The sequence below is a fragment of the Anopheles stephensi genome, chromosome 3 (genome assembly GCF_013141755.1).
Source record: "Anopheles stephensi strain Indian chromosome 3, UCI_ANSTEP_V1.0, whole genome shotgun sequence".
NCBI lineage: Eukaryota > Metazoa > Arthropoda > Insecta > Diptera > Culicidae > Anopheles > Anopheles stephensi.
The window spans coordinates 29,684,095-29,707,860 of NC_050203.1; the positions used below are offsets into that span (position 1 = coordinate 29,684,095).

At 41.8% G+C, this 23,766-nt stretch overlaps 1 protein-coding gene across 2 annotated transcripts in view; it reads left to right on the forward strand.

Moving 5' to 3' along the window:
* Positions 1-560: 560 nt before the first annotated feature.
* LOC118509398 (melatonin receptor type 1B-like) overlaps positions 561-23,766 on the forward strand; it is a 39,431-nt gene continuing 16,225 nt past the window's right edge. The window contains exon 1 of one of the 2 annotated variants that reach the window (XM_036049956.1): positions 561-1,412. The gene's annotated coding sequence lies outside the window, so the exon portion shown is untranslated. The remainder of the gene's footprint in view (positions 1,413-23,766) is intronic. The other variant, XM_036049955.1, reaches the window with a different exon arrangement.

The following is a 23,766-nucleotide window of genomic DNA, read 5'->3' on the forward strand; positions in this document are numbered from 1 at the left end:
GCTTTTCTGGTGAGTTTTCTTTTCCAACCATCAATCTTACGATAGATGGCGCTGCAAAGCTTTCGTATAGAAAAAGCTTGTTTTGAAGTTGAAACAATATATTTCATTTTTGAATAAAAGGAAAGGTATCCGGTGTTAGAGTTCAACTATTATATCAGAATTTCTTAAGCATCTAAATTATTTTAAAAAAATTGATACAATTTTTTTACAAAACCTTTTTTTTTGAACATCAGAACAATCTCCAAAGAATAAAATAAAATAAACTCTACCCTTAAATATATTAGCTCTAATAAAATCGGCAAAACGTAATAACGTTAAAATTCACCCCTATTCCAGACAGGAAAAAGGGGAAAAGCTTCCAAAACCCTACCCCACTCAAAACTAGCGAAACCTGTTGAAAGTGATCCGTAATGTAAACATTCGGCGCTCTCGAAGCTTTCGACTCTCATTGGATTTACGCCTCAGCGCGATAAAATAGTGTACGAAGTAATAACAACAGAAACAAACACACTTCAACACTTCTCTCACAAAACACTCCCCACGACAAGTGGCGTCACCAACACACACAAACCAAAAAACACTTTTATAACAATCGGACAAATAACAATACAACAGCTGTCCCGTTATCACATGGTCCTGTACATACTGAACAAAAAAAAACACCCCGAAAGCTTTCACCTTCTCCCAACAACTTGCTCTTTTTCTCTCTCTCTACTCTCTTAAAAACGTTTAAGCGTGTTTAAAAGAGCGTAAAACGCACCATTCTCTCACAGTCGGCGATAGCATCCCAACCCGAACTGCAAGTAGGCTACACTCAGCAACCGAGCCCGAGGTTCAGTATTTCTTGCAGCTAACAGACAGCGCAGTAGTCCTTTCGTTAGTCCTTAGCTTGCGGCCGTACGTGACAGACGTAGTAGCTCCTACCTTCCTTTCTTCCCCGTGGTTTTGCTCCCTTTCCCTTCGTCAAACATCGGCTTTCGGAGGGTGGCCAACAGCAGGATCGCGTGCCACCGCTGTTCCGTTGTCTCGCACAAACGACGACCACCAGTTGGATTGTGTCTGCGGCTTGGCTCGACTGGGGTGGAACAAAAAAAAAGCCGTCGGCCGACTGGTGTGGTGGCTCGTCGGATTGATTGATTGGTTTCTCGAGCTCTACTATACATACAACTGGGAGTGAAGTGATTTTTGACCGTGGTGATTTATATGCAGCTGGTTGCAGCGACTACGCACAAGCAGTGTCTGTGTGTGTGTGTGCCAAATGTAAAATGTAGTGCGTCATCGCGTGTGTTCGTGTGTGTGTGTGCGTGCGAAGAAGCCGTTCAGTACAAAGATGTGAACCAGTGAAAGGAAAATTGAGGAAATTCCAATGCAAACAATCCGCAACCTAAGTCAAAGTTAATGTGAGTTTCAAGGTTTGTAAATGCTCTTTGCAATATATTTTTCGCTGCTAACTACGCATCCGATGACAGCGACGTTGTCAAGGTAACAACGTTAACCTCGCCGTACCCGGAGACTGTATCCATGAAGATGGGTTCTTTGTTTTTTGGGGGATATAAATACCCAAGTCAACGCCAACCCTGAGTATCATGGAGAAAGGTTGTAGACCCTGCCTCCCGAGTCTCGGAAAATCTCCGAGTTCATCCGTGTCGTCCAGACGCAGCGACAACAAAAAGCGATGCTCATCATTTGCATTTACCAAGCGCACTATAGCCGCGAGCCAGTGCGAGCTTTGTAGGTCATTGAGCTTTAAGCTATTAATTTCCTTCTGCGTTCCGCTGCACCACCTAGACTCGCTCCTAGCGTTCGACGAAATCACGCGCATTACTTGAGCTCCCACTGATCTCCCTTCCGGTCTTTTGTTGTTCGTCCCGTTCCACAATCCGGAGTTCCAAGGGTTGTGTGATGGGTCTGCGCACGTTGGCACAACGCGTGTATATAGGCTTGATGCCCAGCAGTACTCTGTTAACAAGTGCCTTCTGATCGATCTTGCCGAACAAATTCAATTACGTGATGTGAAAATAATAAGCAGCCGCGGTGACGAGATATTCGGAAGCGAGAGCAAATGGCGCGCATGCATACACAGGAAGGAAAAGGAACGACACACCTTGTCTGGAGCCGTCTTGTGTCCCGCCCGAAAGGAAAGTAGTTTTTGATGCGTGCGAGCGCAAAGAGCACACCACGGGACAGCACCAACACTATACCGAGTGGCGGTGTGTGTGTGTATGCGTCTGGTTCGTGAACCATAACAACACAAGAAAATAACCCCCCCTCCAGCAGTACCATTACACCGACATTCGCCGACCCCGACTGCGTAAAAGGAAAGGATAAACCACTCGATATTATTGCTCCACGTTTCGGGCGAGTCCTCGGTTCGCTGCAGCAAATCGCAGCAACAATAGAATTCTCGATGTAATAGTGTGCGTACTCCCTGAGCTCCATCGGCTTACATCCTTAGCACCCGCAACCCCCAACACCCCAATCCCCATCCAAACCCGGACATCAGTTCGTTCTATGTGTGTGTGTCTTCTTGTCAGCACAGAAAGCACGATCGGTGGACCGGTTTTTTTTTTCGGAAGGAAATGAAGATATTAGTCTCGGGGAAAAATGAGGCGAAACCCCGTCCCTCCGGCGGGGTTGCTTCGTAAGCAGGACAAAGTTTATTGGTCGTGCTGCTTTTGTGCAACTATATGGTACGAATGAAGAGAAGGCGAAACATAAATCGAACCAGGAATGACCAGTGTCAAATTGCATCGATTGCACTCACTGAATACTCACTGTGTTGGAGTGCCTCAAATAGAGCTATCTTGGGAAAGCTTTTCGGGGGGTTGATTTTATACTTCACTTTTTATGTACACTCGTTGGAATGGAATGAGCTTTTAATCAGTGGTTATTGGTACGAAAAACCACATCATCCACATATCCGCTGAACGTCACGCACCATCGAAATCGTGTCGAGAAACCCCAAAAGTACAATGTACCCAACAAGGTGCATCATTCTCTTACAGTACAAATAACTGCAAACGAAACAGATAAAAGTTTCGTTTTTTATTATTTACGATCGAAAAATGCGTTCACTAGTGCACGAACTTTTCGATTTAAATTGATTGCATTGATCGGGCTCGTTCGTTATAAAGTTTGTGTGTGTGTGTGGTTGGGGCTGTATTGTGTTTGTGCGGGACACAACAGAAATATGACACGTGGTCGAGGATGTCCGGCAGTATGGAATGAAATTATTTATCATCGTTTATGCTCGTCAAGCCTCGTTTATCGATGAGCGAGGACATTGGCGATGCATCACGTCACATCGTACCGCCGTGCTGACCGATCAATGCTCGCCGTTGCTACGTGCATCAATTGTACGTCGGAAAGGGAAGGAAGTAAATTGAAGACGATTCAAAACTATCGCGAAATTGGTACTAAGTACTATTGCGTTAATTTTCATTTTTTTTATTTGTTAAGAATGCTCTTAATGTACACGCGATACTTCCGTTCCACTCAAACCTTTCTTGGGATTGGGAAACTATCATCATCATCAATTGTCACTAATAGTTGAGTTAATTGGGAGGTGTAGTCAGCTCTGCTTACGAGGAGGCGAACTGGATGGGATTCAAACACCGGTCCTGCCGAGTGAAGACCGGCGCCACTGTTGCCTCAGCCACCCGACCGCTCGAAGCGAAGATACCTAAACAATAAATAAATAAATAATATTTGATGTAATGAATACTTGAAAAAGAATTTTAATTGAATTCAAGACATTTTATTGTCATCAGGACTTTCAATTCCTCGTTTTTTGTCAACTAAATAGCTAAAGCAATATTTACGATTTTCGCTCAAAAATTCGTTCTGAGTGATCAATAGAGAACACATTTATCCCTGATGGACTTGTGGTCTTGGACATGATCGTTATGAAAATTCTTTTATTAAACATATCACTATTACTATCATACCATCAAAGCATAACTTTGCTTAGGATATAATACCTAGGTTAAGTCCTGAGCTATAAAGCTCACGAAACTCTACTATTACCCTAGGTCTCGTGTTATTCTGATCAGTGAACAGTGGCTGCAAGAGTAGAAAGAGTCAACGTTAGTTGTTTCAAAGCGGGGACAGTTACACACCATCATAGATAATAATCTGGAAAAGTTTGTCGAAAGGCTCAATTTAGTTGATAAGGTCTCGTCTAGTACTAATTTTCTACTAATTTTACTAAGTACAATATTTTCTCTTCCATTTTCATGATGTCAGTATCTAACCCTGTCTGTACACAATCCATACCTGCGGAGCAAATTACCTTTTGAAGCAACTTCATTTAGAACTTACCTAAAAGAAACTGTCTAGGCTAGAACCAGAAATCCGTCCTAAAGAACGTGCATAGCAACTAAAACCAAGAATACTCTACTCTCTCTCTTTTTTTCTGCTCTAACATTGCCATTAGATACCCCAACCATCAGGACCAAACGATCTCATCGCCCGGAACGGTCCTAGACCATAATGGTTAGCTTCAATACAAATGGAACAGTTAATCACCTCGGTGGTTATGGTAAATCCCCTATTGAATTAGGTTTGCGGAAGACAGCATGCCGTTAGATAGAGCAAAGAGAACTGTCGATTCAGAAAGTGCAAAGTTCATTTAGAAGAAATGACCTTATCGTTCTGAGTCTTTGGGCTCTTATTGTAGATGAAAGAATACCCGTTTGAGCAATCGCAAACTGTTAGTATAGCAATATTGCATGTGAATATGCTACAAAACTATATTAAATAGTATCTAACTCTCAAATAGACTAAGAATGGAAATTATGTAGTATATAGTTCTATTTAATGCTATTATGAAACATAATGCTGATGAGTGAAATGGTGGTTTTTCAAAAGTAAACTTTTTCCGATTAGTTCACTTTGTCCAATTGATTCTGTCATATCGGGTAACCATTAAAATAGATCAAACAATTTCAATTTCATAAAACTGGCATTTATCCTGGCTCACACTCGTTCATTTACAAAAGTACTGAGAAACATAATCGGTAGCGTTGATTGACAATTTTCCACGAATGTTGTAATTAAATCCATTACCATCATTAAGCATTACTTTTTCCGAATTCAATACTTTCAAAGCCATCACGTTGCGTTCCAGCAAAAACCCCATCCCTGGCTGGTGTGGTTTTAAATTCTCTCAAATGTCATTCCAATCGCCTCCACTAATTGCTGTGCTGTATGTTTGTGTAAGCATCCTTCTAACGCCGGATGCAATAACTGAACAACAACAAAAAAATTGCTCCAAGCCACCATCTCGAATCAAAACCACCAATAATCATCATAAAAGCCATTTTGCACCACCGAACACCCACCGAAAGGCCAACGGAACACACATTTTAGCCCCCGTGACTTACCGACCTCGTAGCTTCTTAGCTTCGCGTTGGAAAGCCTTCCTCTTTGGCAGGCTCTTTGCACTGGGAAAATTATTCCAGCACGCTAAAACAAACGAAAGCCCATATCGCACGCAATTGATGTGCAATGGTGGGCGATGCGCGAAGTAGTATCATGTTATGGTGTATTAATTTCTTCCAAGCACGCAAAAACCCTTTACCTTTTCTGCAAGTCTGCCGTTGAGCAGCGACTGCCAACCACGGGGGAAGGATCTCCTGCGATGGTGGAATTGGTTTTATCGATTATTGGAAAAGCTGCAGAGTAGGTGGGCAGGGGAAAATTGCTTTCAACGGCACACGAATCCTTTCCCTGCGAAACACACCGTCCTAAGGATGCTCGAGACATCGAGGTGTAGTTATCGGGCGCACTAAAAATAACCACATGCCGGTCTTTGTTTTGTGCGCAATTAAACGAAACTGAAACATGTGTTTCTGCCACACGAACGGTGGCCTTCGTGCGATGGATGGGTGGTTAGCGAAGAAGCAGAGGGTTGGCTTTGTTCCTAAACCTTCATCATTAGCTCGGGAAGTTAATAGAATACGTAATTTGGAGAAAAGTATACATCAAAGCTCAATTATGGTGTGCGGCGTGATGAGTGTGGTGCGAATAGGCACGGTAATTATGGAACATTACGTCGAGTGTCGCCGTCCATCTTCATTGGCTGTTTTAAAAAGTTTAAAGATCACGCAAACAGTACGATCACTCCAATAATCATTACTTCAAGCTTTCAACTACTCAACACCGAAGCCCGGAACAAATATTTGGCCCTTGGCTGTGCCTACTTCAAAAGGTAGCAAATATTTGACAAAATTAAGCCATCATCCGTAATAGCTACGAGCGCGTGTGATTCGTGCCTATTATCACATCCCACGCAATGGAAGCGTCCTGTCCTGTCTAAAACACAACATAGGATATATACAGACTCCTAAAGGTTCGAGTACGGACGTGAGCAAATAAATTTCCTGACTACTACTAGAACTGTGTGTGTGTGTGTGATGCCTCTGTAGTACTTCCCAGCATTAGTTTTGCTCGTTCGTATCGTCTACAACTCCGGACGAACGACTTCAGATCGGATGCGCTCGGTAAAAGCAAAAAGCGCTTGTCGACAAAAGGCACCATTTTGGAAGCCTGGCGAACAGTCGCTTCCGGTGGCACGATGGGGACGAGACGGGCTGGGAAGCTGTAGCTCACCAAAAACCGGAAGGATATATCCAGCTGCTTATGCTCGAGGTCATATTTTACGATTATTATCCCTGGCGGATGCTGGTTTTCGGTGGGGTTTCTTCGTCATCCCACGCACCGCAAAACCCAACCAATGCGCGGCACTGTTGAGCTGCTGAAGGCTGCGGAAGGAAGCTTTTGCGACCAAGGCCACGGCGCGAGCCGGCTCAAGGAGCGGGAACGATCAAGTGTGGTTTTGCTTGAGAGGTTGATTCAACGAGCGCGCCGACACACGCTGGTGCGTCACATTCAATAAATTAAATCTTCAACCAAAGGCGTCGAAATGGGTGTGTGGGTGTGAAAATAAAGGCAATAAGTCGGGCGAGAAAACGAGGAAAAAGAAAGCTCATTATGGAAGTTTACGGTTGAACTTTACTAGTTGAAGTTGAAGTCTGTTGATACGTAGAATCATTATATAAAATTTTGATCAACTCTCTCAATTTTAACTCAATCCTGCCGAAAACAACATGAAAGGTAGTCATCGTTGAATAATCGATTGAAAGATATTTAGAGGTTTCTTCGTTCGTTTAAAGTCTAATTTCATCGATTTATTTATAACTGTTTACATTGTGACTTGTTTCAATCAACATGTAACACCTTCTATATAAGCTTCATCAAAGCCAAATATAATACCTCATTCTATCAAGGTATTCAAATTTATCAGAAAAAGTCACACCTTTCGGTAGGCTTTGGTGTTTAGTGGTAAGTTCGTGACAATGAATCCCCAAAAAGTGCTCCATGACTTCCCAACGGGAGCTCTTCAGGAGCTCTTAGGAACGATTCCAACAGGTCACGGTCGGATGCCGCTGACGAACGCTTAACATTGTAAATGAAATTGAAGCATCTAGTCAGCATCCAGTCCGTCGCCCTGACAACCGACCGACAAAGGTGAGGATAAAATCACCACCAAAGCATCAAAGCGGCTCAGCAAACGGCCGGTTTGCTTCTGCAAGCCCTACAAGTGTTTTGCACCTGTAGAAAAAAAGCAAGCATGGTGAATTTTGTCGATCAAAAAAGCATACGGCCATTTGTGAAATTGACTGTACTCTTTGTTCACCTTTGTTTGTGTGTGTGTGCGTTAGAAAAAAAAATCCTTCATACAGCCCAACAAACGCGGCTGGTGGTTTTTCCTAGAAGCTTTATGCGTAACACATTGGCACACAATTTCTTACCTTTAATTTGTTTCCCAGCGAGCTCTTGGCTTGAACAACAACAAAAACACCCAAATTTCATTGCTGGTGCTTTTGTTTTTCTGGCTCTTTTTTATTATTTGCCCTTTAATGTTCATACTAAGGCTAAAAGAAAACACACAAAGGAAATGCTGCACGTAACCATTGCCGTATAACCACGACCGCAGAAAGCCTCGTCGACAAAGACACCAATGAATTATGACTCCAATATTCCGTGCCGATAGCAGCAGCATGGGAGACACATGGATTTCGTTAAATTTATTCCATCAGTTTATCATTGTTCGTTTTGGGCTGCAAGCTTTCATTAATCATCGCTGAACACAGGGAGCAAATAGGACGCGGCATGATGTTGCTGAAACGTGTTCCTTTTTTAAATTGTCCGTGTTTTCGGTTTTCATTGGGAAGTTTGAAGAAAAGTGGACTGCTCTAAGGATGATGTGCGGTAAAAGACTCGAGAAGGCCCCCCCCTGACAAAATTTGTTAAGCGCTGTAGGATTTACGCCTAAAGGTATGCAATTCGCAGTACACGTTGCGAGAGCTTCACAGTGAGCTTTCAGTGTGCTTTCAGTGTGGTCAAAATTGGTTGAAGAAAGTCAAATAAAATATTGTTATTATTTGATTAAAATCCCCTCTCCGCTAACCCTACCATTCATTTTGGGTTACAGGGGCTTCGTACTAGTTTTCAGTCGCACTAGGGGTGAACAATCGGGCCTAAAACATACACGGCGTTCTCGGACGGTAACGGAACAGTAATTCGATGAATACTTGTTACCTTGCATTGATATTCAGCAAAGGAGGAAACATAAGAATATCATAATCTCAAACCACTTGTTATAATGTATTGTATCAAGTTCTACTCGCTGTCTATTAACAGTATTAAGGAACAATGCACAATGTTTACATCAAATGGGTTTTGACCATACAGAAATCTCACTGTACAACAAAAATGACAGGCCACAGTGCTGCACACAAAAGATTCTAGGGGGGGCCTTCTCGAGTCTTTTACCTGATGTGCTCACTATTTTTCATAAAGTACAAAAAAACATTGTTTGAACAAAGGTTTCCAAAAAGTTCGATTTTGCATAACACTTTACAGGGTAAAAGACTCGAGAAGGCCCCCCCCTGACAAAATTTGTTAGGCGCTGTAGGATTTACGCCTAAAGGTATGTAATCCGCATTACACGTTACGAGAGCTTCACAGTGAGCTTTTAGTGTGCTTTCAGTGTGGTCAAAATTGGTTGAAGGAAGTCGAATAAAATATTGTTAATATTTGATTAAAATCCCCTCTCCGCTAACCCTACCATTCATTTTGGGTTACAGGAGCTTCGTACTAGATTTCAGTCGCACTAGGGGTGAACAATCGGGCCTAAAACATGCACGGCGTTCTCGGACGGTAACGGAACAGTAATTCGATGAATACTTGTTACCGTGCATTGATATTCAGCAAAGGAGGAAACATAAGAATATCATCATCTCAAACCACTTGTTAAAATGTATTGTATCAAGTTCTACTCGCTGTCTATTAACAGTATTAAGGAACAATGCACAATGTTTACATCAAATGGGTTTTGACCATACAGAAATCCCACTGTACAACAAAAATGACAGGCCACAGTGCTGCACACAAAAGATTCTAGGGGGGGCCTTCTCGAGTCTTTTACCCTTTACAGACTTAAAAAAATATTAAGATGCCTTGAATCGTGAAGAGGAAAGAAAATTCAAGCCATGTTGAGGTTGTTTATCAATCATCGCCTAAATGTAGGCAATACGCCCTACAAGCTCTATGCTCTTTTTGTTCCAAATGATCTTTCTGCTGCACTTAAGCCATCTATTTAGCATTACGGCCAGACCGTTCTTTATGAATAAAAAAGCCATATATTTAGTAATTGATAGCTAACTTAATTATCCTAAACTCCTACATACAATATATTGCTTAATTTCTAAATGAATACTTGTAGCATCCTGCTTAATTTTTTTTCAATCAGTGTACATTAAATTCCAGAGCTCTTGAGAAAAAAAATTGATCTAACTTACAAAGCGTTCTTAAACACAAATTTTATCTCTGTCTGTCTTTTTGGTACTGATTTCTGAAACATAATATTTTAAACGTCCTTCTTTAGTAATAAAACTAAGATCTATTAAGGGCATGTTTAACTTTAATAACCTTGTTTTCGTGTTATTTCACTATACTTTTATATTTACGGAATAATATATTTGTGTAATGAAGGTTAAGAATCATAAATACATTTTCAAGGAACAATAAATACCATTTTCCATCTGAGATCATTCCACATAAAATGTCTTTTCACGGTTTGGAAGCAAAGCAAAGAAGTCTGGCAATAATTATTAATGGATGGGAAGCATAAACCTTTCCAAAAACTTGGCGATCATTCTATAAAGAGAAGAGAAATTATGTAAATTATGTACTCAACAAGATAAATGTCCTGAGCAGATCGAAAACCAACAAGACATTCTTATTAAATCGATTTTATAATTTTTCGAACCATTTGAAGAATCTTCAAAGCCACTAGCTTGAAGATAGAGAAAAGCAAACTAAAACTAATTTAAAATATTAACAAAACAAATAAAGTTGTTCTTTAATTTTGTATTTATTTATTCGGGCACACTTGAACGTACCATTAAATTAGTACCATAATCACCTGCTGTCACAAAATAACAGGGTAGCTTGTTTGTTGCACTTATTGGTTTGCACATTCTTAAAAACCAGATTTGTAAGCTTCTCAACCCCGTCTGCATTTTCCCCATGGATAAAATGGAAAATATTGCACTGATACGCATGATTGTTATGTGTGGCTCGGGAATGTAGCTTCAATCCCGACCTGATTTCGCGCCATCAGCGCATGTCCATCGTACCCGACTCAAATTCATTCACCAGGATCCACCCGTGCTTGGAATACGGGGGTTCTGCAAACTAACAACCATGTCAACAGCAGTGGTTTGCGAACAGTTCCCGTGGACTATGCGATAACCTTTCCCGCGTGTGTGGTTGTCAGTCCTTCTTCTCCGCTCCGTTGGTACGATTCAGTTGACCACCAACCCAGTTCCAGCAGAGTGTAACAAACGCAACCAAAACCGTGGCTCGTACAACGTATAAAGCGCGCATTACAAATTGGATGGCATCCAACATCGACACGATCGGTTGGAATTGAAATGTGTGGACGCTCATCGCTTTCGGGACTGTGGCAGGCACATTTTTGTATGACATTCTGATGTTGATTCGCACGGTTGCTTCCGTTGTTGTCCGATGGGAAACGGCGTGGCCATGATATCGTTTTGTTGCACGCCGTTACCCTTGCCCCTTTTTGCTTTGTGTGAGTGTGCCGAGGCAGATGAGTGTGAACAATTTTCATGCATCGTTGCAGCACGTCATCCTCGTTTGAAAATTGATGGCATTTCGGATTTCTTGTGTGAATGTGTTTGTACGGTGCTTCATATCAATGGTGGAATGTTACTGGTTTTCCCTGAATGCATCACTATATTTCAAATGATTTCTAGTTTATTGACACTGTAACGCTGTGTTATATTTTATACTCGTCCAAAATTATGCTAATCTTCCGGTGGGGTATCATCAAACATTTTACGAACACAACACATATAATAAAGGGGGAACCCTTTACTAGCCTCCTAGTTGGTCACATCATCCTTCAGGATTCAAATGCTGCCAATTCACTTTACAAGGCGGACAACACAATTTCCACTGAAACCATCAAATAAAATTTTATGCACGCCTGTTTTTATGCATACCATATTTCGGTGGCGTTTTTGGGGAGGCGTAAAACTTGCTATCCTCATTTCACTCGGATCCCTCGGAGCGATGAATGGTTGTAAAGTTTAGCACTGATCTTCCTACCAAATTCCCCGTAATAATCCTCTGATATGTTTGCATCATTTGCCTAGCAAAATTATTTCACTGGTAGCCGCACCGCAAATAATCACCATTAGCATAGCTTCCATCAAACCAAGCACACGTTTTGTGCCCTTGTTTCCTGTGCTTATCGTAGCGACCGAACTGCCCCGTGCAAACCGAGTATTGAATTAATTCACACCGTAGGTAAGTGAATCCTGAATCCTTCCCATGGTTGATTGGAGCAAGCATTTTGGAGATTTTGCTCGTGTGAACGTGTCTCGTTGAGAACCCCCGACTAGACGAGTCTTCGGTACGATTTATGACAGCACAACCACAACGCACAACCAGTTGATGATGGTGATGTGGCCGTTGGAATATTGCTTTTTCTCACACTCACCTTAAGCCCTTCAGAGCAAAATCGTGCCCAGCGTAGGACATTGGCCCGTGCGAAATTGATCGTAAAAATGCTATATTCACAACGGCAGTAAAATCGTGCCAGGGCCGCAGAAAAAGATTTCTGTATGGCCATTGCAATGTTTATTGCCTACTCAGGCGACTCAGTGAACTCTGCCTTTCTCTGTGTGTTGTTACATTTATTTTGTATGTGTGTGGAGGTTTTCTTTTATTTTAGTACTAGTAAAGAAGATTTTGTTGTTACGTATTCATAACTAATTTGAATTTATTGAAAAAAATGACTGGTTTCAAGACTTCAATTTTTCATACAGAAAGCTTTCCTCTAAAGTATTGCTATTTTAACGGGAATAAGCTGGATCCATTTTGCATGGACGCATTTTGCAACTCTCTCTCTCTCTCTCTCTCTCTCTCTCTCTCTCTCTCTCTCTCTCTCTCTCTCTCTGAGCCTTAGTGATCAGTTGCTACTTCGTCTTGGACTTAGAATATTAGAATAAGGTCCGCCGGTAGCGATTCACCAAGAATATTGCACTGGGCGCTGAAGAGCTTAGTCTAGAGTTTCGTTCATCGACGATGCAATACCTTAAGGCCAACCGGTCATACTACCGCCTGAGGAAATTTCTCCACTCAAAATACCTATCGCGACGGACAAAGCTGGGATTGTACAGAACATTTATAGTCGCAGTATTCACAAACGCCTCTGAGACATGGACTCCATGATTCCATCCATGATCCATGATTAACGAAATCCTATTAGTCGCGTTCGAGAGGAAGGTGCTCTGGAGGATTTCAAAATCTCAGGACAATGGAGGAATTGTTACAATGACGAGCTCGTTGAGCTGTCCGATGATTTCACCATCTGGTCACATCATGAAAATGACACCGGACGACTCAGCCCGAAAAGTGCTTTTAAACCGTCCAAACTTTAGTTCCAAACTGAGACTGAGTGTTGGCTTTGTCGCGTCCGCCAGTACGGTCGAGATAATCGATTGGCTGACAAAGACACAGGACCTTGTGCATTAACGTGGATTGTTGCAGCAGACCAAAACCGCGAAGCGGTTGTATCGTCGAAAAAGTAAGTAAGTATATCTTACATTCGAAGGACATAGTAAGTAAGTATCAGTTTATGACTGTATTTTTTTGTATATTAAAAGTTTTAGTGATAGGGTTGTAGTTTTAGTGACAGGAAGTTCTACAATGAAAAAACAAAAAACTTGTAAATTATTATACTTTTTAATACAATAATTGTACTTATATTACTCACATAACTAGTAACGACATCTACCAAAAAACAATATATATTTTTTGAATTTATTACTCAATCATGTTCTTATGTTCTAAAAATATTCTTTTACCGGAACAGAAAAACTTCAAACTACCAAGACATTTTAAAAGAAAAAGAAAGCAATTTAAAAAACTTTTCCCAAGGAAGCATAATTATTATGCAATCCAGTGCCTCATTTCGCCACCACAAACACCATCCACTTAATGATGCTCAAACTATCCATCGGTTCATTGGTTATTAATGTCGAAAGTGATTAAATACCCTGAACGGGGGAAAAGATTTTCCTGTTGGAAAGCAGGCGCGTTCAGCTGCTGGTCGTCAAGCTGCTGGCCAACACTTGGACAGATATGAACCAATGGCCATTGATGAAAGATAATTAAAAATTTTATTACACATCGCCCACTGGCAGTAGCTATGCGCCGTATGCCAATCGAGCAAAAGGGATCTCCCCCGTTTTAATCAACTTTATAAGGATTGATGCAGATCGGAGCGAGAAAAGGGATGAAAAGCGATGCATGCAACGGATTTTAATTAATTATTGTATTTCTCGTTCCTTCCTATGATTACGTAAATCAAGGTATACCTAATGGGATGTTATCGGTGCTGCGGGAGTGCGTAAGCGTAAAAGCGTTGAGTCTTTCGCTGTTTTAATTATTTATAAGGTAACTTTACGTTATTAATTTTAAAAAGCTGACTAACATGCCTCTAAGGTCGGCAAATCTTTTGGAAAGCTTATTTAAATCCTTAGCCTTAAGCTGTAATCCAACATTAATATTAATATGGTTGAAAATAGTAGAGCAGACAGTTGACCAGATTGGTCCAGCTGTATTTATGAGATGGTAGTTAGATGTTTCAATGGAAAGATGAAGCGTAATGGATATGTAATTACACTAGGATTTATGGCAATCCTTCCCAATCCCTTGCTAATTCTTGGAAGGGTTCAAAGTGAAGCAAACTGTTACTCGCTCGTAAGCTACGGACTTAAAATAAAATAGCTATGTATTCATTTTTCTATCTGAAGAATCGAACAAAGAGCAACCAATTTTATTAACTCAAATTATTGTTTCCGTTAAGTAATTTTTAAAATAACGTACAAGCTAAAATATTTATAACACTTGCGTAAGATAAAATAGGTTAACATCAAAATAATTTAAAAAAATAAGATACCTCTACCTTCTTTCAAATATTCATAACAACTTGTTTTGGAGGTTCTGCAACGCACAAACAACGACTGCAACGCAAATCCCGCCAGCGAGGCAGTGTGGTGTGAAATTGGGAAAACTCCCCGAGCGAATTATTCATATCGGGTAACAGCAAAACAAGTAAACCCAGCCCGGCTCACCATTTATTATCCTCCATCAAGCTTCAAGCTGCAACCATCACCTCCGCACCGGGACGGGAAAGTCTATTTTTACTTCACACAACCGCACGGCTCACGCTTGTTCCAGGAAAGCAGCCGATGCAATAAGAATTCATTACAACACGCTGCTATTATTGCTCGCTTTTTTTTGCTGCAGTCCGTTATAAAGATAACGGCCAGGTTGATCGTTCGTACCAGCAACCCCGGGGATCCAAGGACCTGTCCAGTAAGGTATTGCCTTTTTTTTTGCTCTTCTTCAATCTCGTCTACATGGTGATTGGATACTGTTTGCGTTCGCGCACACACCGAAAACGTCCCACGTCCAAACGTACGACTTTCCATCGGTCGGTGGGTCGATTTATGCCTAAAGGAAAAGCTCTCGCAACGCACACGGAAAACGCGAACGTGAAAGAAAGGGGTAATATCCTGCTCTTTATCACAACGGTCAGGAGCCCGGGCTGGAAGCTCGATTGTGTTGCCACCCCCGTCCAATATTCGAACGGAAGGAAATGAAACAATCCTCCCGGGGTTGGTGGGCAAAAGCGGGAACTCTGCACCAACCACCTGCATGCTCGCAAAGGATGCTAACTGAAAATCTTTACCATGCGGCGGAAGGAAACCCTCGGTGTGCGTGTGTGTGCAAGTTCGAACCGGTGAAGCTAACGATGGCAAACAAGAATAATGCATAAAATATGCAAATCAAAGCACACGAGTTCACCACCTCTGCTTTTGGATGGGATTTTTCATTCGAACCCCAATCGGGTAACGGTTTGGCGGACAGAATCACTACATAATTCTCCGTACTCCGGCTGTCGGCGTTGGCTGCCGGTCGGGCGTGCAAGACCGCTGCCAGGCTTTCATTCGTGCGATGAAGGTAATCATTTTATATTAAAAAGAACCAAATGCCATTATGATGCAAGGTAGTACTGCTGTGCGGTATGAGCGCTAGGGTGAGATTGTATTTTATTGAGTTTCTGATCAAATTTGTGAGGTTAAAGTGAAGCTTGATCAAGTGTTTTTCTTGTATTGTGAGCATGGTTCGTAGATATTCTTTTCAATCGGTCTTACGCACTGGATCATGATTTTTTTATTTAGATTCATCACAAGTTACCATTATGTGTGTTATTTATTGTGATTAAAGTTGTGGTCACATAAGAGATCTCTGTTGATTTCTACTCTTATACATGTGGTCACGTAAGAGATCGTGATCTTCACTATGGTGATGTACGAGAAGGTGATTTTAGCTTTAGAGTCGTTACAAAATATTTACCTCGGGCTGTTAAATGAATTTTAATAGGAAGCACTCACCATCAGAATGACTTTCAGGGATCCATTCCATTCTATCTGACTCTTTGTGGTATTTTTGGGGGTAATAATTGGGGTGGATGAATACCGTTGAGTTTTTTGCCACAGAAACAGGAAAAACCTCTTCTTTTTTGCTTAAGATTGAGAACGATTTGTTGATACGGTCATATAACCAATCATTGCTCAGGAAACTCGTTCCTGCGCTGTGTTCCTTCATCAAAGGGTGTAACGGAATTCTGACAGGTTTAGATTCAGTTGATCTAGAAAATAAGAAGATTGCGATCCTTTACGCTTTGTGACGATGCATATTCTTGGTAAAATCCAGGAGACTCATCATATTCTCTAGCATTTGTTTTCTTCCAGTTTTATTGCCCATGAAAAATGGGAGGAGCAATCCTCTGCCAGCATAGTCAAGGTGTCCTGCCCTTAGAAGCATACATGACAATTCAGTGTTCTATAAATCGCGCATTTCTTGTATTGCTGAAATTCCTTCGATTCAGTATTATAGAGATAATCGAATTAAAGAAAATGACAAGGTAATAAAGCTTCTCTACTAACGCGCGATAGTGCAGAACAGATATTATGCCTTCTAGTTAGGTCCATGGCAGACCGAAAGCGGTCCGGTGGCCGAGGCGATAACAGCGCCGGTCTTCATAAGGCAGGGTCGGGGTTCATATCCCATCCAGACCGCCTTCCCATACGTAGGGCTGACTACTTTGATTCGGATAAAATCAAGTCAACGAAAGCCATAAATGCCAGAAGGCCGAGACTTCTCGACGTTAAAGTTCCAAGGGAGAAGAACAAGTCTGGCTCATTTATAACGAGAGCCTGCGACATGCAAGTACTTTTTCTTTGACCTATTAGACCTCAATTTAATCTTGAAAGTCTACATGCTTCGATCATGTGAACGATTCGTACAACGCCGTAGATGTTCAGCCTATAATATTGACCCCCCTAACCACTAACCAAAGAATTGGAGATATATAGAGGAAATCAGACTCCGAATGTTGAGCACAGCGCTTCACTTTGCCTCTATTCCCTCTGAAATTCATTCAGCTGATTTTGACAGAATTTTGACAGAAACAGAAAAGAAAAAAGAAGAAGAAATCACTCTGCCCAGCTCAGTTAAGCAGGAATAACTTGTTTATGGATAACACTGACATCGGCGACGATTGTTTGGTATGTTGGTAGCGAAACCAAGCACTAACACAACTTGGTCAAAACCCTAAAGTCCTATCCAGACAAAATCAAGTCCTATCAAAAAAAATCAAGAGAGCTAAAATTTGCAGGCCAGAAAGTACATTGTTTGAAGTAAAACTTAAACTACTTATAGCTATCTACAGATTTTGTTAACTTTGTACTAATAAACTACCATACTCAGTGGTGCGTCAAGATATTTGGAGGCCCCGAGCGGAATAGCAGTTGAGGCCCCTCTAATTGTGATATTAGTGGTAAACAACAAGATTTCCCTGGCCGACGAGGCCCCCCTAACCGATGAGGCCCCGAGCGGCCACTCCTTCCGCTCCTAGGTTGATCCGCCACTGGCCATACTAAGCTATCAACTAGATATCTGAGACAAATCTGTATCGTGATGTTGTGCTTGGAGGACTCGGTAAACCCTAGCATTGATCCGTTACAAGGCTTGGTGGATAAATCACATAGATTCATCATGCTCACACATCCTCGTAAAGACAAAACACTTCTTACATATTATTTACAAGTTCAGAAGCTCAAACGAGGCTAGAAAAATGATTGGCAGACATCTATATTTTCCATCCCACCTAACCACAAACAAAAACCCAGCTCTCGCTGGAAAAATGTAAACAACTCCCAAAAAGTACGCGCACCACACTTCAGCGAAGCAAGTAAGATCCTTCCCGTGACCGGTAATTCGTGGCGAATTTATTACATCCATCACAACGGGCAGCGAAAAGCGAAACACCGCAATATTAATCGTAGATTACCGGTGACGTAATCTTCCACTCTTATCCGGCCACACCGCACGAAGGGGAAAAATGAAACCAAAGCTCACGGCTTCTCAGCAAAGCAATGCCTCGGCAAAGCAACCAGCAAACATTTATTACGCGATCTTTCGATTCAGATGAAACGTTTATCAAAATGAAACCTAAACTCCGGTCCGGTCTGACTGGACTCTCCATTTCTGGCGGCCCAGGCAAGATAAAGAAGTTTCACCTTTCATTGTCAGAAAATGCGGCAAATAATGTCTTGCACGCGCGTATCAAATTTTACAGCCATTTGTGTGTGTGTGTGTGTGTTTTTATTCGGAGTTCAAAGAGGAAACACGTTTATAGAGAATAAAAAACAACCGCGAAATACCGTGACGGTTCATAATTTTTCAAAGGCAAAATGCGTAATTTGCAACCTTACCGCGTTTCATGATGAGGCAAACTGCGGGTCTGCACAGGACGCTCCAAGGGTGGTATAATAATAGCAATAACAATCATTTTCCCCACTGCAAAACTGGGGCCGGCCTATGAAGCATAATTGCGGAGCTAATTTTTATAGCAACAGTTAAAACAATAATAAAACCTAACGATGGTGTAGTTGTCCTTTGGGGACTGTAGGCGTGCTAGAATACATTTTTCACCAACATAGCTATTCTTCAGGTTTACAGTGTATTTAAAACAGTTTTTTTTCCTTCTGAATAACTTTAAACCTTTTCCACTGCATTCAACCAACCACACTATCAAGAAGTTCCAGCTAATATAGAAACCAACTTTCTGCATACCATACCCACCGGCACCAAATTCCAGTTGCGCTTCTTTCGAAAGCATTCGTTCCAAAAACAATTCCCCATTCCAGTGCCCGGCCGGTTGTGTTGAGAAAAGGGTTTATCGGAATGAAATTTATGGCCATCACTCGGTTAGGCGGTTTGGAAAATGTGTTGCAAAGATTTATTACGGTGTAGCTCGGTGTAGCGCGCACTACCTTTTTGCAAGTGTCGTTACGATTGGCCTGCCACCGCCCCAGAAGCCAATCTCAACCATGATGAATATGTGAAAATTATACCGACAAAAAGGCCCGCTCCCGGAACCCGGGCGACCACCACCAGTCAGACATGGTACAAACTTTGCCCTTCGCCGGAGACACCGGCGGAACAGTTTCAGAGACCAATTTTTAACTTTCAATTCTCCGAATGTGAATGTGTGGAACTGCTGCTGGATAGCTTTGAGCGTCCACTGCCGTTGATGAAATAGCGACATAAAGCACCATCGTACGACCTGCCCGGCCGGGCGGTGGTCAGTTTGTCAAGGAAGTATCGGATGCTTTTTTTTTGGCCTGCGAACAAGTGCTAAAGTTATGTTACGTCCATTCGGAGCTATTTGCATGAGGTAAAAGCAGCTTTTACAAGTCGACCATAAAAGTATGCGCAAAATGTGCGACTAATTAACATAAACAATACCCATTACTGATTTCTTTTTAACCTTGATGCTAACTGCATTCCGGTGTGGAATGGGTTGGTTCTGGTGCAGTAAAAAAAACGGTAGTTAAGGAAATAATTAAAAGGCTCGTAACTAAAGACATTATTGGACGTTGCTTATGGTTGGCAGTGTTGGTTAAATAAGCTGTGAATAATGTTCTGTTGTGGAATATTCGTGTATAGTAGAGAGCAAAATAAAATAAAGTAAGTTTAAGCAGTGAGCATGATAAATCTGTTGAAAATCTTCTATAAAATAGCTCTAAAATATTTTAATACGCAAACCTTTTTCAACAAAATTTTAAGCAAGTTGTCTGCTAAAAATTCTGTATAAAAAAATGATTCACTTACAAATTTATGATCAAAAATATCCTATTGCATTCGAAGGCATATTTATAGCAAAAACCCGTTAAGAAATTACAATGCTTAAAAGCCATGCAAAATTAAAAGCGATCATATAACTCTCGCAAGATTGGAATATAATTTTAATGCCGGGGTATTCAGTTGCTAAGGTATCATTAACATCGTCAATCTCTTATGGCACTTGGTTGGATATATTCCTTAAGAAAAACTGATGATAAAGCTACATCTCGTGGTCTGTAGATCTGTTATTCTGATGACAAAAAGCTGAAATCGCATTTTAGAGGCTGTTCTGTCCGGCAACAAGCACTCCCCGGCTAGTACACGTTTCGGACTTTTGACTTTAATACTTCACTTACAGAATTTCAAATCAGCTGCGATCATCCGCTACGTGTGGAAAGAGGCTTATCTCAGCGCGCGCCTCTTACAGCACCCGGTCAATCATCCTTCACCGCTGCTAGTGAGAGTTCATTTTGAAATGGTTTCTACTGGGACGAATTCGTCTCATTTCGCCCGTGCTGTGTCTGCAGCTCAAGGATTGATTCGCTCCGCTCCGCTGTCAGAACGACGCGACAGAGGCTTATTTACTATTCGTCATCGATTTGAAAAGTTTGAATTTCCCATGACCCGCTGCCTATATGTCAAAATCGGAAAGTGTATGAGTCAAAATCAGAAGAGTGGTAGGCAATGCAATGTAAGGACGCTATAAAACCACAACCAATCGCTTCCTACACTAAGTTGCTTACTAGGTTGCTTTGCCGGTCTTTCACACGTTAGAACCCAGTATGAACTCTTGAACATAATCAAGTAAAGGAAACCAGAAGAAGACAGGTTGTAGTGCCAAAGATGATAACTCCAAGAAGCAGTACAGAATATTAAAAAAATTCTTACATTGTGCTGAAATTTCAGAGGCTTTGATACATCGTCGAACCATAGAAAATACCTTCCAAAGAGATCGAAAAATAATAGTTTTTTTTTAGAACTACCAACGCGTTTATGCTACCGAGTCCCACACTTGAATAAGGGCAGACTTTTACTATAGTATTAAAGTGTGCTACGAGATAACTCTCATCTGCTAGGCTCGTCCAAACTCGTGGAGTTTTCACCATATTGTCTGATTAGAAGTAGCAACTTCAGCCATTGATATAAATGTTGATGGTATTGCCTTACTTACTACTTACTTTCTTACTTATCAGGCGCTACTTACTCATGGTCTAGAGCTGTCTTCTGCCAATCGCATCACCACCATCACTTCTCATGGGCCTATCATCACCTGTCCATATGGGTGACCAAAATAGACTTTTCGGGCTGACATCCGGAGTCATTCTCATGACATGATCAGCCCAGCGGACCATGGCGAGTCTAATTTGTTGCACAATAGTGGGATCACCGAACTGCTCGTGGAGCTCCTCTATTGTAGCTGCTCCGCCATTGTCCTGAGATTCTGAAATTCTCGTCGGTTTCGTCGGTTTTGGGCAACGTCCATGTGCCAGAGGCGTAAGTGATGATGTTGCTTTACCAACTAAAAACTCTGCAAAATACCACAAAACACTCTCCATGATAGCATAAAATTATTAAAACCCTCGAAAGATTTACTGTGGATGCACAATAAATATCACCTAACCACTCAATGAGAAACGAAAGGGATCACCACGCGCAGATAATCGTTAAACTGTCTACCCTAGTAATCTCAACTCCTTTACTCAACCCAGCATCCCACAACACCACAATGAACAAAACACTTCAAGCAACAACAAAACTCGCAACCGTTCCACAGCAAGATTCGCGCTATCAAAAAGCCATCGCCTTTTGTCGACAATCTTTTCGTGTGCAATCGACTGCATAATGTAAGAAGTGTAAAAATGGTCCAACACCATTACGGTTCCCCGAGCTCGTGCTCGCTTGGTAACGGGCAAAAGCGCTTCTTACACCGAAGCTGACAGTGCCAGCAAAGTGTTGGCCAACAATATTGGGCCACAAACTTTCATTGCCCATCGAAATCCGACGACCCGATGGTCTATTGTCCAGTCGCCATTTTCGAGTCATGCCGGACGAACTTCGGGAAGAGGTTGGTGACCGGCAGAGCGCATAAAAGATTCAGAAGCGCTTCTCGAAATAGCAAAACTGGCCATCGAAAAGCTGGGAAATCATCAATCGTTCTGCGCTGCCACGTTAAGCTGCCCTCAAGCAGCAGCAACAGCAGTTCTTGTGCGTTCGGCTTCGATTCGGATGAACGTAATTGCTTCGAAGAAAACTTATTACACTATTCCAGCAAATTTCCCGGCTGAAAGAAGTTTGATGATTTTTTTCCCAGGAAAAACAATGCCAAATAGTCTCTTGTTGGGTGGAAACCAGGCTACAATTAGTAGGTATTATGATGGTATTTCCGGCTCATTAGTTATTAACCACTTGGGAGTGCCATCACATTTTCTGGCCCGATCAGTTGCACAATGTATGAAGGAAAAATGGCCCAATTATAGCAGTATTTCTGATACTTCTTGATAACAAAAAAGAGGTTCCTTCAAACTACGGAAAAAGATTTTCTTCTTTCACCCAATGCCATTTTGCTATCACCTCTCCGATTGCACCGTTTAGCTACTTCTGGCACATAAATTTCAACGCTTGGTCCAACGGTGGACAGCAAGTTCAAACGTGAGCGTGGTGCAAGTTGAACCTAGCGCTATCTTAATTGCTCTTGTTCCGCACCGACTGTCACCCAACACAAGACGTTGCTGTACTAAATTGTACAAAGTGCAAACTATGAAAACGCTCACTTAACAGCTCACCGACCACCAGTCAGATCCGACACTTGACGACCGGCCCACAGGGGAGGACGACAACCGTCCGAGACCGAGGGCATTTTCACTCTACTTTTCAGCCTTTTTGCATGCACAGGTTTCACGCTGCTGCTACCGGAACGATGTTCGGGGTTGTTTTTTTGGGAGGGCTATCTGCCTTCATTCATGCCTTAATGTTCGCTGTTTTGTTTCGGTTTTCCATTCCATCTCGGCCAGCAAAGTTGCAGCAATTGTTTTTTGTTACCTTCCCTAGTAGGTTGTTCGCTTCACGCTGTAAAGGAACCCGAATTTAGATAACGTCTTGTTGTGCTTTTGTTCGAGTGGAACAACCCCGGAAGGAACCATAACTTTACAGACTTAAATTAAAAGATGGCTATGTGACGTGGAGCTTCTTTTGCTATTTTTCCAATATTTTATAATGTTTCCACCCAATTACTTTATTTTGAGCGTAATTTTATTTTGGAAGTCACCATTATAATTTAACAGCTCTCTATCCATACACTTTAACGTTTGCCCTTGGGTTCATTATCCAGCTCACGAAAACTTTTGCCAGCTGAAGCATCCGCCCCGAAAAGTTATGCGTCACAATATGCTAAGCATTGATTACGGGGAGATAGAAAACTGCTTTTCCCCTTCAACGCAGTCATTAGTGCAACTATAGTTTAATGATGTCAAGGGGGGTTTCTTTCGGTCCTTGCCATGCCATTCGTTAACCTCACACACTCTGTAACTGTTACCCATTAGAATTATGACAGCGGATTAGAAGCGAACGGTGGCAATTTTTTCCCTTCATTTAAAAAAAATTTCTAGGGTGCAGGAAAATGCTTCCTCACAAAAAAAAACCTGGTACACTCCCTCTACAACACCGTACGGATATGGTCACACCTTTTTATCATCCACCCCAGTCACCCTTTTTACAAACAATCCCATCTCCCACCCCATGACCCCTTAGTAGGGGCGTTGTCCCAGGCTTATCTCGTGCGATATATACTGTCGATTTCGATACTGCAACATCGGGCTGATGTCACACACTGACCCCACAAACGTTTATCAACTATGGAAAACGCCATAATATTACGCCTAGACAACTTTCCCTCCCAATTGACGT